A 14,715-nucleotide genomic window follows, 5' to 3' on the forward strand; every position below is an offset into this window, starting at 1 on the left:
TCTCCAAGGAACACATCACTTGACATTCAGATGCAAGTACAGAAAAGAAAAGAAAGGAAAGGAAAAATGCAGCAACAGCAGCCACTGTCACCATAGTGGTATCTGGCATTGGTATTCTGAAGGGAAGCATTACTGACACAATGTTACAGGAACTATCATAGTTACAGGCCAGGAGAGTAAATTAAAAACAGTATGATAGCTGTCTTCACATTTTTACAAGCCAAGCAACATGATACTTGAGATTGGGTTCTGTTTTAGCAACACTTTTTTACAAGCCTGCTGCTGTGATTAAACTGAGGAGTCCTTGTGCCTTTGCTGCTCAAGGGGGGCAGCACAAACTGCATATATAGTCTTTTCTCAGAAGCTTTTCAATTACAACAGGAGTCCATGAAATTTACCCATATGATAACATGTTCTCCCGGAAGGATTTAAAGGCTGACTCCACAATATCTCTCCAGTGACCTTCTTAGACCTATTTTCTCCCATAATGTCTGGCTTAAAACTAGATTAGCTCTCCTTCCCTATGTAAAGTGATGAAATATGGCTACCATATCCAAATGTCTCTTCACATGAAGAATGTGATCTAATAATGTATTCTGAGGCAAAGAAGCTTCTGAAGTAAATGGACCTGCATAGTGTAAAAGCAGTGTAAATAGGTGCACTTACATCGTAGAGACATTGTGATCTTAAAGAACACTGTTTTGTTGGGGTTTTTTTACCTGTTCTTTCCCAAAGGTACACCAGTTGCATAATACTAAAAGAATATTATTTCTTTCTTATTTTAGTAATCTGAGAAAAAGCAGATTATTACGCAAATAACAGATAAATATTAACTCAGTAGGCAGTCATGACTGTATATTTGCAAGGGAGCCTCTGGTGGTCTAGCAGGTAAAGGCGCTGCACTGTCACTGTAGAGACCCGGGTTCGATTCCCGGTCAGGGCCACTCCCCGGGCAGATGGAGCTCGTTAGCCCTGTAAGGCAATCCATCTACATCCTGAGGACCTCGCTGCCACCGTCCAAGCTCGCTTGGCCCCAGCAGATGAACCTTAGGATTAAAGGGTGGGCTCAGTTCCGCGCACACTGTGTCTCACCTAAAAAATCCAATGTGCAGGCTGGAAGGTGTAAAGACCTTCCCCGGTTCTTCGTTCGCGAAGACTGGCCATTACATTACATATTTGCAATAAGACATGACAGCTTTTGCTCTGTTCCTCATAATTAATGTGTTGTATCTGTGCTCAGTTACATGGAACGTAAAATAATAATTCAATTTCCTCCCTGTGTACTTCCTTGTGTTTTAGTAGAAAAGTAAATACTTACTTTTGTCAGGGGAACTGGTAAGGAAGACAATGAGAAGAAGTATATATTTAACCTGTAAACATTTTGCTACAAAAGATGAAACAACAGTAAAAATGGAATTGAAAGCTTCCTCACCATTCCTCAAGTCTCAAATCAGCCTCCCATGTGATTTACACATAGTTAAAAATTTTTAGAGCTTTTCCTATGACTAAGGACAGTTTATGTGTTGAAAATTAATAACTTCCTGCTATCATAAAAAATACAACTGTAACCTAAAAACTGTAATAGCAAGTTTCATAGCATAGTAAAGAAAATGAAAAGCTAAATAATTAAATTTGAACTAGAATCCTTGAAATTAATCAAACATAAAAGAACTCCGATAAGAAAAGAATTGTACAAATTCCTTACGTACTTGTGCCACCTACTGGAAAACAACCAAACTCTCAGATTTTTTTAAAGCCTGAAAACAGTAAGGTACTGCAGAGCTTTCAGAAAACAAATGAAATTTCTTTGAGAGTCTTTTTGTATATGTAAATGGTATTTTTATAAAATTTTATAAAATTAACTCCTTGTTAAAAGCTGAAGCATATGGTGCAAATTCATCTGTTACCAAAACATGGACCATATATACAAACCATGTATATATGTAGGTGCATACTAGTTTTAAATGAAAAAATATTTGTGGTCATATATATACACATACATACATATAAGATGCACAGTATCTACACACTTCTTGGTTTGAGAGCCTAACAACTTGTAAATGTGTCTTCCCCCTTTCAACATGCAGGTGGGATATATGGAAAATCAGAAACAAATAATGAGCTTTGATGCAGACAGAGGAGAAAATGTTTCCAGTTACTTATTCTCTTACGAAGGCAAGGACTGAACACTCATCATGGCCTAAAATCATAACTACATTTTCACAAGACATGCAGGTTTTTATAATGAAACAATTGTTAAAACATGTTCTAGCTCACATATTTATGTTCCATGTAGTATGGTTTTAGCAAATTATGACACAGACACTGCAGTGAGAAGATAACGGTGGGCCATAAAACATAAGAAGACAGTCTGTACCTGCATTGTTAGGCAATTGCAGACATTTGCCAATGCGTGCCAGCAGGCATAACCTGTTTCCAAGTGCTCTTACATTTTGACAACGTTACCTTAAACTTTCGGGAGTGGTGATGAACAGGTCTTTAGACTTGTTTGTCTGTTGTCAGTTTTACATGTTCTGAAGGATGGTATTTTTTTTTTCTGGTTGTTCAACATCTAATGCACATTCAATTTTTTTTTTTTTTCCAAAGGATTCATGAGCTCAAGAATTGCTGCGCTTGAATGTTTTTTGTTAGGAGGGATCTGCTGGATGGGTGGAGAGATGGATTTCAAAGCAAGTGAGGATGCTCAATTCAAGAAAGGTTTCCAGAGTGCAAGATAAGATGGGCAGAAAAACATAGAACAGAAGTACCTTGCAGACAGGAACATGCAGGAAGACTCCTGAGAATATATAGGAAGGATATGTACTGCCAAGTTTTCAGAGAAGACAGACAAAGATATTCTTCTAAGGATATAGAGGTGTATGTGTGAAGAACTGGAAATCACTTGGAGAGCAAGGCCATGGTAAAAAATAAAACCACCTGCTCTTACAAGAGCAGTATGAGCAGAGAGAGGCTGATTCCAGTTCCTGTCATTTTCAACTGCCAAAATTGAATTTTAATTTTTTTAAAAAAAATATGGCTTGCCATAGTTGGTGTTTTATCAAACCTCAGCTGGAAGCCTTTCAGTATTTTCAGTGCATTTATTTTAAAGAAAAAGGGTCAGATAAACTCCAAGAGAGATTCCGACCTTGTAAAAAATATGTGGAGTAGCAATTAATATTTGATAAAAGTCATGCCCATAGAAATGTGAACACTAAATTGTATGCTACAACACCATGGCACAATCCAACTCCATGTAGGAGTTGCAAGGTAAATTCACCTGATCTTCATCAATACTAAAACAGTCATTTAAAACTGACATAGAATTACCTATAAAAAGAAATATATAAAACAATAGTAGTCATTGTTAATAATAAAAAAAATTACTCAGGGATATCTTGAGAGGTAGGTTGGTTCCCAATATTTTAATATAATTGCAGTCCTAGAGTGAAAAAAAAATATACATAATGTAGAAAGCTAGTCATTTCTGAGTATGAGGATGTTTCACCCGCTAATTATATAAAAAGGATAGAAGCAGTTAAAGCTTCCACGGATACCACAGTAAGGAAACTCCAAACCAGGAAGGTAATACAGTCTGATTACTAAGAGACATAATAATGTTTTTAAGAAAGAGGAAGAGTGAAGACTTTCTTCACAGATTGTCTTTTTAATTCTGTAGCACAGAACAGATTTTCAAACTTTTCTCCTGAACTACAGATATCAGAAGAATGCTCCTTTTTAATGAATCTCAAGATTCATCTGTTCCTTTATTTCAGAAACCTGGGTTTTAGAAAAAACAGTTAAATCTACAGCAAACCTTACAATTAAAATGATCAGATGTGATGACCTTTGCAATACCCACAACCCAGAGAAGCTTCTTTTAAGAACAAAGGTAGAAAACACTTCTCTATGTCCAACTGTCCAATTTTGAGCAGACTACCACCCATAGGTCCAAAGAGAGGAGTTTAAATTTTAAAATTAAACATGGTGGGAGCAGGGAGGGGAAAAAAACGGGGGAGGAGGAAGGGGGTATATAAAGCTGTTTCCTACTTTGATTCACCTTTTCAGATTTCTTTTAACTCCAGTGTTTAGTCTACCTAAAATTGCATAAGAGACTCAGAGCTGGTTTAAGTGAAAAGTCCAAGAAACTTCATCATTATGAAAACCCTTTTCAATCTCCTAATAAAAATGTTATGCAATGACCTGAGAAGTTTTTTCACTCTTCTCCTGCTAATAAAATACATGAAGTATGTAACTCATAAATAAGAGCTAACCTTTACTCTAAAAAGGAAAGCTTGGTTTTGTAATGCCAACTCCAAATAATTAGCTTCAAACAACATAGCTCTAACAGAACAGGAAGGAGAACTGCCATCAGCTCCAAAGTCCACTGGTCTGCTCATAAAATGCATAAGCAGGGAAACAGAAGTCTGAGCTATATGTAGTATTTATCCTCTCCTGTCAATTTATATTCACATTGCAATCTATACCATTTAGTTTAACTTAAATACTTCTTGCTTTTAGTTGTTTCATAGATTCATAACTTCTTCTGTTCAATATTTATTATTTATCAAACAGATATAAAAATTCCAAAGAGAGCAATTATTGAGGTTCTTCATAAATAAGTACTTGATGTTTTTCCTTCAAACTGACTATCCAGCTCTTACAATGATTGCAATAAGTTTGCCTTTTATAGATTATTGACCTAGTTTACTTCCAATTCATTGATAACCTATTATTGTATATCACAGTAACATAATTACTGATACACAGGATCCTGCCACCTGTAGCCTGCAGATAAAGAAATGGATGTAGGGAGCCTTGTGAGTGCTTTTCAGTTACAAGTAACAGCTGCTCAGAAGTGTAGTAAATTGAAAGACTGAGTTACTGATCTGGCCAACACACAACACTCCTGAGAACACCCTTGCAAGAGCTTCAGCTCAGGTACCAGTGAGAAATCAGTGTCAGCCTGCCACAGCTCCAGTTGGTGACACACATGGCAAAGGAAACCCCCATCACCTTTCATGGACTTGAAGCAGGCATTTCAGCGATTAAAGTAATGACTCATACTAATATCTACTATAATTCTGGCAGCTTTAAAACAAAATATATCTATTTATTTCAAACAGAATTTCCCAACTGTGGACTGTGTTCACAATTTCTATTAAAATAAAGCTGACATTTTAACAGTTCAGTAATTAATTGCTTTGTTCTGAGTGATACTGAGCTTTCAAGGCTCTTTTTTTTTTTTCTGAGAACTTGAATTTCAAGTTCATTTAGAATTGCTTCCGCACACAGTTTTTGATCATCACAATTATGCCTTCAAGAACTATACACAGGCTTTTATATTTCTGCTCATTTTCTTAAGTAATTTAGAAAAAATCGATATGGAAATTAAGTTCTTCCTCCCACCCCAAGAACAGAAAAACATGTAATTTTTAATTTAAAATTTTTACTGCTTTTAAGAACTGCTGGTTTTTGCACAGAACAAAAAAACAAAAACAAAAAAAAATTGATCCTGCATTTCACTTGTGGAAAATGCATTTATAAGAGAATAATGGTGATAGACATTAAAGAATTTCATTATTGAACAATATTGGTGCATGAACCATTTCTAACAGTAAATGCATTTGGTTTTGTAAAGGTGACATGGGAAACTGATTATATATTGGGTGAAAAAAATTAGATTTAAATCTCCCTAATGAGTAAAAGTTGTAAATGAAAAGAGCTGTGATAAAAGCACACAAGGATTAGCAAAGAGACATCTAATAATATTTTTTACCATCTGTAAAGCATATGAACTTATAGTACTATACATCAATATGCTTCATCTCACAAATCCATATTCATGCGACTTGTATCAGAAAAGAACAAACAAAACCACAGACACATCTGTGAATGTTTAAATCAACCTCATCCTTATACTACAAGTCTCACTGCCAACAACCACATAAATAACAACACAGAATAATATTCTGTAACCTGAACCTTCACTTTTAGCAAACAGTACTATACTATGTAGAAAAAAGTGACAGGTTACTCTATATCTCTCTTACACAGATTAAATGGCAAATTAAAAGCTATTTATGACATCTATTTAAACGTATTTCTCCAGTTTCCAGTTAGAATTTCCACTAATTTTTTACTATTATTTTTGCAATTTTGTATGAAGGAATCCTATTAATCTTACTTTTAATTCATGCACCTAAATCTCCCAAATAAGCTAATATAACCAATATTTCATCTACCACATAGAGGGTGAAACACAGACTCATTCCTGAAATGCGAAAGCTAAATGCTACCTGCTGAATATCAACTGCTGTATCTGCTATACCTACAGAATATGAACAAAAATTTGCCAAAAGGATCAAGCAATTTTAGGATGTCTCAAGTTAGGCATCAACATACATCCTGCATGGAGGAAACTGATACTCAGCATCATTTAATTTTAGCAGCCTAATAAATATTTAAATCATTTGAAAATTCCTGATGCCTTCCAGTATTTATGCTACAGATAGCTGTCCAAATGATAGTTGGAAGCTTTGTTTTTTCTGCTATTATTTGGTTACTTGGTTAGACTTAATGATAGGTTATGTGATAAACAGAGATCATCTCCACACATACAGAGTAGCTCAGACCAACCATGGCAAGATGAGGAGCAGAATACCCCAAGCCCATCATATGGCCATCAGCCCAACAAAAGCTGGACTCTACAAGCCCAGAAGAACACAGGGATGCAAATACACATGAGAACTCAAACTGAGAACTCCCAAAGGGCCCCTCCCAGGGCTGTCCCAGCAAAGCATCAGCTCCACTGTTAGGGTGTGAAACCCATCACAGCCGGTCAGAGGAGCAGCTTTGAAGATCACTTTCCAGATGAAGATAGGGAATAACTGCCCACAAGTGTCAGACACTTAATGGGATGCAGGTGAAGAGAAATTTGGAATCCCATGAGGCTTCGTTTAGAGAAAGAAGAAAAGGTGGAGAAAAAGAGGCATCAAGACAGTTTGGTGAGTACTAAGCACTGGAGAATAGAGAGATAGGAGGATGAAAGAGGCTGGTCACAAACAAACACGTGGCTTGTCAGGCTGCATGTCTGGCCAGGTTCTCTCTCTTATCAGCACAGTCTCCTCTTCTCGTTAGACCCTAACTTTTTGCTGGGTGAGGGACTCAATCTATGTGCACATGTGTGGGGAAATGCACCAACCAAAGTGGGACCAGGGGTTGGAGACCCACATGCCCATGTTGCCAGACATCAGAGCTAGTGCAGAGGTGCAAATGATGTGTGAGCACATCAAAGATCAAGCCAGACCAGTCAGGGAGCAGGCAAAGTGGCTGAAGAGCTGAGGTGGGGGTTAGTAGGTGTGTATGTATGTGTGCGTGTGTGCAAGAGTAAGACAATGTGAGGAGCTGGGTATCAGGGATTCTAGGGAAGTCCTGGAAAGCTTCTGGAGAAACCATGGAGTCTGGTGGTCTCTAGGAGTGAGACCCATTTCTGCATATGTACCCACATTTTTATAGACATGCACGTATCTGTGTGCCCATATATATATGTGCCTGTTTCTCTCTCCTTGGGTTAAGGCACCTGGGAAGAGCAAGGATCCAGCACCAGACTGTGTACAAGTCTGGCTGCTATAGGCACCTGCAAGGTGTGCACACAGGTGTGCATGCCAGTGTGTGTGAAGGGGGCCATACATGCTGCTGGCAGCTGGGCTGCAGACCTCAGAGCCCACACGTCTAGTTGCCAGCAACTGGGAAGACTGGGATCCAGGGGCAGCTACTGGGCTCAGCCGCTGTAGAGAGACATATTCTACACATGCAAATATATTCCCAGTAAGGGGTCTCCATCCTGCTAAGCCAGAGAAGAGAAAAAGATGAGGCTGGATTTAGGCTCTCTAACAACTGCGTTTACATGCAACAGTAGAATTGTGGAAACTTAAAAATAACATGCAGGCTATTCATGGTACTGTAAGATGCAAAATATTTCACTTCATCGGTTTTCAATTCATTTGTAACAACTTAGTTTTGGATTTGCATCTGATTTGCAAGTCTTGGTGACTGCAATCAAACAGTGCTCTTTCCAGGCTTCAGCTAAGATAGACTTTAAATTCAACAGTGTCACTGTTGACCTATGACAAGGCTGTTGGCTTCCCTTCCTCCCCATTTCCAGCACAATTATTAGATGCACAAAACATACAAAATGTATTTTATATATATATACATGTATAGTCCAGGTAGTGGAACTGGAAGAATCCAAAGTTTTAATCTTGCATTTTATTAAGCACATTCATTAACTCTGCATTGCTGACACTTGCACCCTAGATAGAAGAAAGCTGAAAGATTAACTCTCACAAACCTCCCACTAATATACCAAAACAAAAAAGAAAAAAAACCCAAAACGTCAGTAAAAAATGAACCCAGCACCACCAGAAAAACACTTGAGTTTACCCTGGGGGTTTTTTTCCCCAGAAACAGAGCATCATAAAATAGCCTAACTGTGCCGGTTTGACCCTGGCAGGATGTCAAGCACTCACGAAAGCTGCTCTGTCACTCCCCTCTACAGTTGGACACTGGAAAAAATTTATAATGAAAGGCCCATGAGTTGAGATAAGGACAAGGAGAGATCACTCACTGATTACCATTATGGGTAACAGTCTTGACTTGAGGATATTAACTGAATCTATTACAAATCAAAATCAGAAGAAGATAATAGGATATAAATGAAAAATTGAATCTTAAAACCACTTTTTCCCCCATCACTCCTTTCTTCCCAGGCTCTATCTCCTCCCTCCAGTGGTGCAGGGAGACATGGAATGCGGATTAAGCTCAGTTTATAACAGCGTTTCTGCCACTGCTCAGGGAGAGAAGCCTTTTCCCTTCTCCAGCATGGGGTCCCTCCCATAGGAGACAGTCCTCCCCAAACTTCTTCAGTGCAAGTCCTTCCCATGGGATACAGTTCTCCATGAACTATTCCATCATGGGCCCCTTTCCAAGGGGTGCAGTCCTTCAAGAATAGAGTGCTCCAGCATGTGTCTCCACAGGGCCACAAATCCTATCAGGAAATCTGCTGCAGCATGGGCTTCTTTCTCCATGTGTCCGCAGGTCCCTGCCAGGAGCCTGCTCCAGCACCGACCTCCCATACTGTCACAGGTTCCTTTTGGGCATTCACCTGCTCCATTGTGGATCTCCTCCACGGTCTGCAGGTGTATCTCTGCATCCCTGTAGACCTCCATGAGCTGCAGGGGGCCATCCTGCCTCACCATAATCTTCACCATGGGCCGCGGGGGAATCTCAGCTAAGGAGCACCCTCTCCCCCTCCTTCTCCACTGACCTCAGTATGTGCAGAGTTGTTCCTGTCCCATATACTCTCTCCCCTCTGAGCACAATTATCTCTGTGCAATAGCTTTTTTTAACTTCCTAAATTTGTTATCACAGAGGTGCTACTGCTTTTTCTGATTGGCCCAGCCTTGGTCAGCAGCAGGTCCATCTTGGAACTGATTGGCACGGGCTCTGTCAGACATGGGGGAAGCTTCTGGCAGCTTCTCACTAAAGCCACCACTATGCCTTTCCACTTGCCCCCCAGCTACCAAAACTCGGCAAAACAAACCCAATACGCCTAACCTAAACAATCTTAAGTTTAACAGTTATGAAATGCTTTATGTGTCTTGAAGAAATGAATAATAGCTTGCATTTCATGTAAAATGGGACCTCTATTTGATAGTAATGAGGATTTACAAAATCTTTTTGTAGTCAAGTTTTTAGAAACTAAGAGTCTCAAACAGTGAGCCAGGCTTAACCCTGTAGTAAGATGGCAACTTAAGCAATGTATAACTTAGTAAGTAGTAAAAGAAGTAGGAAAAGTTAAAGTCATGTGAATTCACTGGACTTATCTCTTCAACTCTAACTCTGGAGTTAACTCGCAGAGGTATTTAAGTGAACCTGCCTTAAGTGTCTGGATACAGGATTAGCTGACTCCAGAATTTCCTAACCTTCCTCACTGGCTGTCTTTCAGCAGTATGTCACCTCTCGCCTCATGAAAGTTGACAAGGGGTATCAAGTTAGCGGAGAGAGCAGCAGGACCAGGGCGTGGGCAGAGAGTGGCTGGCTGACTGTGTTAATATTCCCACCTTGTTTTCACAAAATGTCACTAAGTAGTGTGACAGCAATAAACTTCAAAATTCAAACTTAATTAAAGATCATTTAACACAGATGTTGCTACTAGCAACACAGTGACACTGTCATTGTAACCTTTTCTGTCAAGGTGACTGTTCCCAGTCTTTCAAAATATAGCATCTTATGTATTCCTTGAACATATAAATCATATGCAGATTTTATATATACTATGCAATCAGACAGCAGAAAGCCACTTTTCTGCAAACATTTCTTTTTCTATGCAATTTCATTTCTGGGGACATTAACTTTATTCAGAGCAAACAGGTTCAAAAAAATCCTTAATGAGTTCTTTTAAGCAGTATTTAATAATATTGATTTTTTTTTTTAGTGGGATTTGGATTTGTTACATTGTTACACTGCTTTTCACTCTTTAAAGTGGTCCAATTCCTTTAATATATATATATGTGGACACTGTTTCAGACTGCCTGTAGCACCTGTAATTCTCATTTCACATATACTTCCCAGATCTGTTGAAAGGACAGAGACAAATACTTTTTTACCCTGTAGGATATTCAAATGAATAGTCCAAAAGGTCAGAAGGAGGGTAGGTCTAAATGCCTTATCCATTTATCTCCAGAGCTAGAACAGATAACACAACATTTGTGCGTGCAATACTGTCAGCAGTTATCTGTCTTCTACAAACTTCTTTCCCATAAGCAACCAATCCAAACTTTTACATATGAGTTCCCAGAAATACTTTGTTTGTTTTAATTCTGCAGTTATTTTGGTTTTGTGTTCGAGGGTTTTTTGTATGAATTTGCATTAGGCAGGCTGGACACCTGATGTATACAGCTCAAGATTTAGCGTACAATGTCTGTACAAAATTAGTAATACGGTCTCCTGATTTGCAGCACTAGATCAACAATAAATGCATTTTGAAAGTCTTCTTCCAAAATTGTGAACCTGCAGTGGACACTTCAGTAACCATGGTCTTCTGTTCACATAGCTTCATTTACTATAAGCACGTGCCTAACTTCCCTTATTCCTCTTTCCCATAATGTTCTTATTTTTCTCCTTTTCCTCTGTGCCATCTGAAGCCTTTCACTTTCTTTCCTCTCACTCCTACTTTCCCCTTTTGGCTAGTCAGCTTAAAGTAGAAGTCATAACCATGTCAAAGCCCCAACAGGTACTAAATACCTGCCTCGGTACACCCATAGGGCCACCCACAAGGCCACCTGGCTGCACTTCCTCCAGTGCTGCACTCTGCCAACCTTCCCTAAGTGTGGACAGAGGCACAGACTTCTCTCCTGCTACAGAATTTCACAGGACTTGCAGGAACTTCTTCACTGCCTTTAAGATTCTACTGCCTGACAAATTTAAGATGAACTGGTCAATAGATTAAAAAGCTATTACAGATAACTGACAGGCACAGACACTGCAACTCTATCAGAAAGCCAGTAAATCATTTAAAATTATGCTGAAAGAGAACTTCCTTATATATACAGACATAACAGAATTCTCTTAAACTGGATTTCCATTTGTTATAGAAATGGCAATATTAATGATTTATTTTGGGGTTTTTTTAATCAACTTGTACTTTTAAATATCCACAGCACAGAAAGATCATTGACTTCTGACAGGAGTTTTCTTCCAGGGTGCATGCATCTCTAATTATAGTCTAGCTCATGTACAATCAGAGTTCCATTACTTCATACTGTAATTAAGGTTATGTGGATCAATTACTAAATTAATTCCAGGGTTATAAAACTATCATTAAAGTCAGAGAATGATTCAGGGAATTACAGATACTGGGTAGGTAACACGTCAGACAAAACTTCCTTGAATCTTTTCTGCCAATGTCAAGAGTGCATCCTAAGTTTTCTTAAAACTAGTCCAACAAATTTAGTGGTGTCAGAAATAATGGTCCTACTCCAGCTTCAGAGTTTAGCTAAGCAATTACAAAAAAATACATTCATTGGTTTTATACTGGTTTTTTAGTCCATCTATTGTGTTCCAGTTGCTTTTTCTTTGTGTTGAAATACAACAGAATTGTAGGTCATTTCCTTGACTGACAATGCATCTTCAAGATACACTTACATCAGCATATTTAAATGTGTACTGAAAATATAGAAGCACTAGCCTGATTCACTTTATAAAGTTTATACCTTTTGACATTTTCCATTCTCTTTTCTAAATTAACTTCTTACAAAGTGAACAGATTTATAAATAGAAAACAACTGCAAGATGCAATCACCAAAAGGAATACACAAACCATTCAAAATAGAGCTAGTTAGCATAGGTTTTTAATTTGAAAAATAATTTACAGGCAATATTAAAATGTAGACAAAGCAAAAAACCACATCCTTTTAAATGATAGAATAAACCAATTTCACATGAAATACTCTCCTTTTGATGCTATACAGTAAAAACATTTTTAGCTTATGCTGCTTAGAAATACGTCAAGTACTTCTCTAACTTCTTTTTACAGTATGTAGTGTACTACTGGCATAGGGATGACTCAACCACATTAAGACAACTTTAGATTTTAGCATTGATCTCTCCAACTTGTATGTCTTTTATTTATTTAGATAAATTACTGTATTGTAAGAGTTGCTTATCACACAATCAGAAATCTTCAAACCGCATCTCCCAAAGTACAATTTTAATCCTCTTTTCAAACACCAGCCTTTTTCCTACACAGTCTTTAGTCTGCCCTTAAAACCAATTATAGTAATCTAGTGATAAAATAATTTTTATATAATTTTTTTTTCTTGGAGATGTGTCCAGTGTAACCACCAAAACTTAACATTACTGTAAGAATTTTTGAAAGGATATCACCTAACATTTCTTGGCTCAAAGAAGTTGTATGTATTGAATGGGCTCAAACAACATTCAAAATTTCCACTTTGTGAGTGGACTGTATACATACAGATTCAACGTTTTTAATTAGTTGTGTTTAGCCAATTTGTGATTACCTGGACTACTATTCATTTCTTAGACTATAAGGTTGAACATGTAGGAGATTTCAGCACCAAAACACAACACTTCAGAAATTTAAAGCCATATAATGATTTTAAAGTGCTGAAAGTATTTTTTGCCAGAGCCTAGAATAATTTCATAAAATCGTAGCACTTATTATAAACTGGCTTAAAGCAAAGCAGAGTCATTAATCAACTGTAGCAGGAGAAAGCAAAATAAAAATAATGGACAGAGTCACTACTTTATCTTGGGATGAAACAGGCAGCACAAGCTACAAGAAACACAGAAGTCAGGGAAGATCATGACACCTAATCATTAATTCTTTGCTAGTTTTGTGTCTAATGCTACAAGACAGGGACAAATAATATCTTCTGAAGAAATGTCTGGTACTAGCAAAAGCTGTTCATGCGCTACATGAGACAGCATCACTTGAGAACACTTTTCCCCTTTCTGCCTTCTCCCTTTAGACTCTGGTCTTTCTCACTGCTTCAAAACAACAGATCAAAGCACCTAAGGGTAACTGATGAAATGTGGGACAACCCAAATATCTCAAAGCAACATCTTCTAGGTTTAGGATTGACAGTAGCTGGCAAAGCTAAAGTCAGTAGCCCTGACTTGAGCTGGTTTGTACCAGCTCAGCTTTCCATCTTAGCTGACCCTAGAGGTCTTTAGTCTGGAGAAAGGGAAGCTTAGCCAAAAGGACAAGTCTTCATACTGTAACGCTGGTAGGATAGTCCTTATCACAATACATATGGCTTGAGAGGAGGCTAAAGTACACAACTTAGACATGAACATTTAGGCTAACAGCATCAGTTAAGAAGGGAACCACACATAAATGGTGAGTGCAAGACTAGAGATCTTCCCATAAGAAGACGCATTTTCTTATTAACATCTTTCCATGGATCACCAGCCAACCAGTGATGTCAGGTAAAACTACAATAGTTTTTACCAGACATAGGCTCTTCACCATTATCCCCAGGAACTTTAGCACAGCCTGGTAACTCAACTGCAGAATTCAGTACAATATCATAACCTTCTCAGATCAGAAGGCCAACACCACACTCTAGCACACATAGATTTCATGCCCTGTAAGTCCAGAGATAGATAATTTAGTAAGGAGACAGAGAGACATCCCAAATTGTGCTTTTTAAACTTTTTAAAAATCTTTTAAAGTCTTCTATTTTTAATAATTACTAGTGTCAAGTAATGAGCAAGAATTACATACAGAAGTCAAATCACCGGTTTTCCTATTTGAAACATTATACCTAAAAGAGTTTTTAAACTGCTTTACCCAAGCAAAAAGGACACAGGACTGGTTGTCATGACATAAGAGGTAGAGGAAAAGATTATGTGCACACGTATGTACAGACATATGTTTGAGTATAGATAACACATGGTACAAAAGAATTATTGGTCACTTGCTTTATGATTTTAACATAGCACAAGACAATGTTCTAGCATGCGATAGCCAAATGACAGGTTTTTGCTGCTCATTTGTATGGCTGCACAGTGTGGGCAGCCACTGCACTGTGCTGTTACACTCACAGATCAGTACTACAACATTGCTCATCCGTATGAGCTCATCCTCAGAAAAATCAGATTTGTGTCACACTGAAAACATTGACAGAG

The sequence above is a fragment of the Empidonax traillii genome, unplaced genomic scaffold (genome assembly GCF_003031625.1).
Source record: "Empidonax traillii isolate 1590-97213 ecotype Southwest subspecies unplaced genomic scaffold, ASM303162v1 scaffold921:size271896, whole genome shotgun sequence".
NCBI lineage: Eukaryota > Metazoa > Chordata > Aves > Passeriformes > Tyrannidae > Empidonax > Empidonax traillii.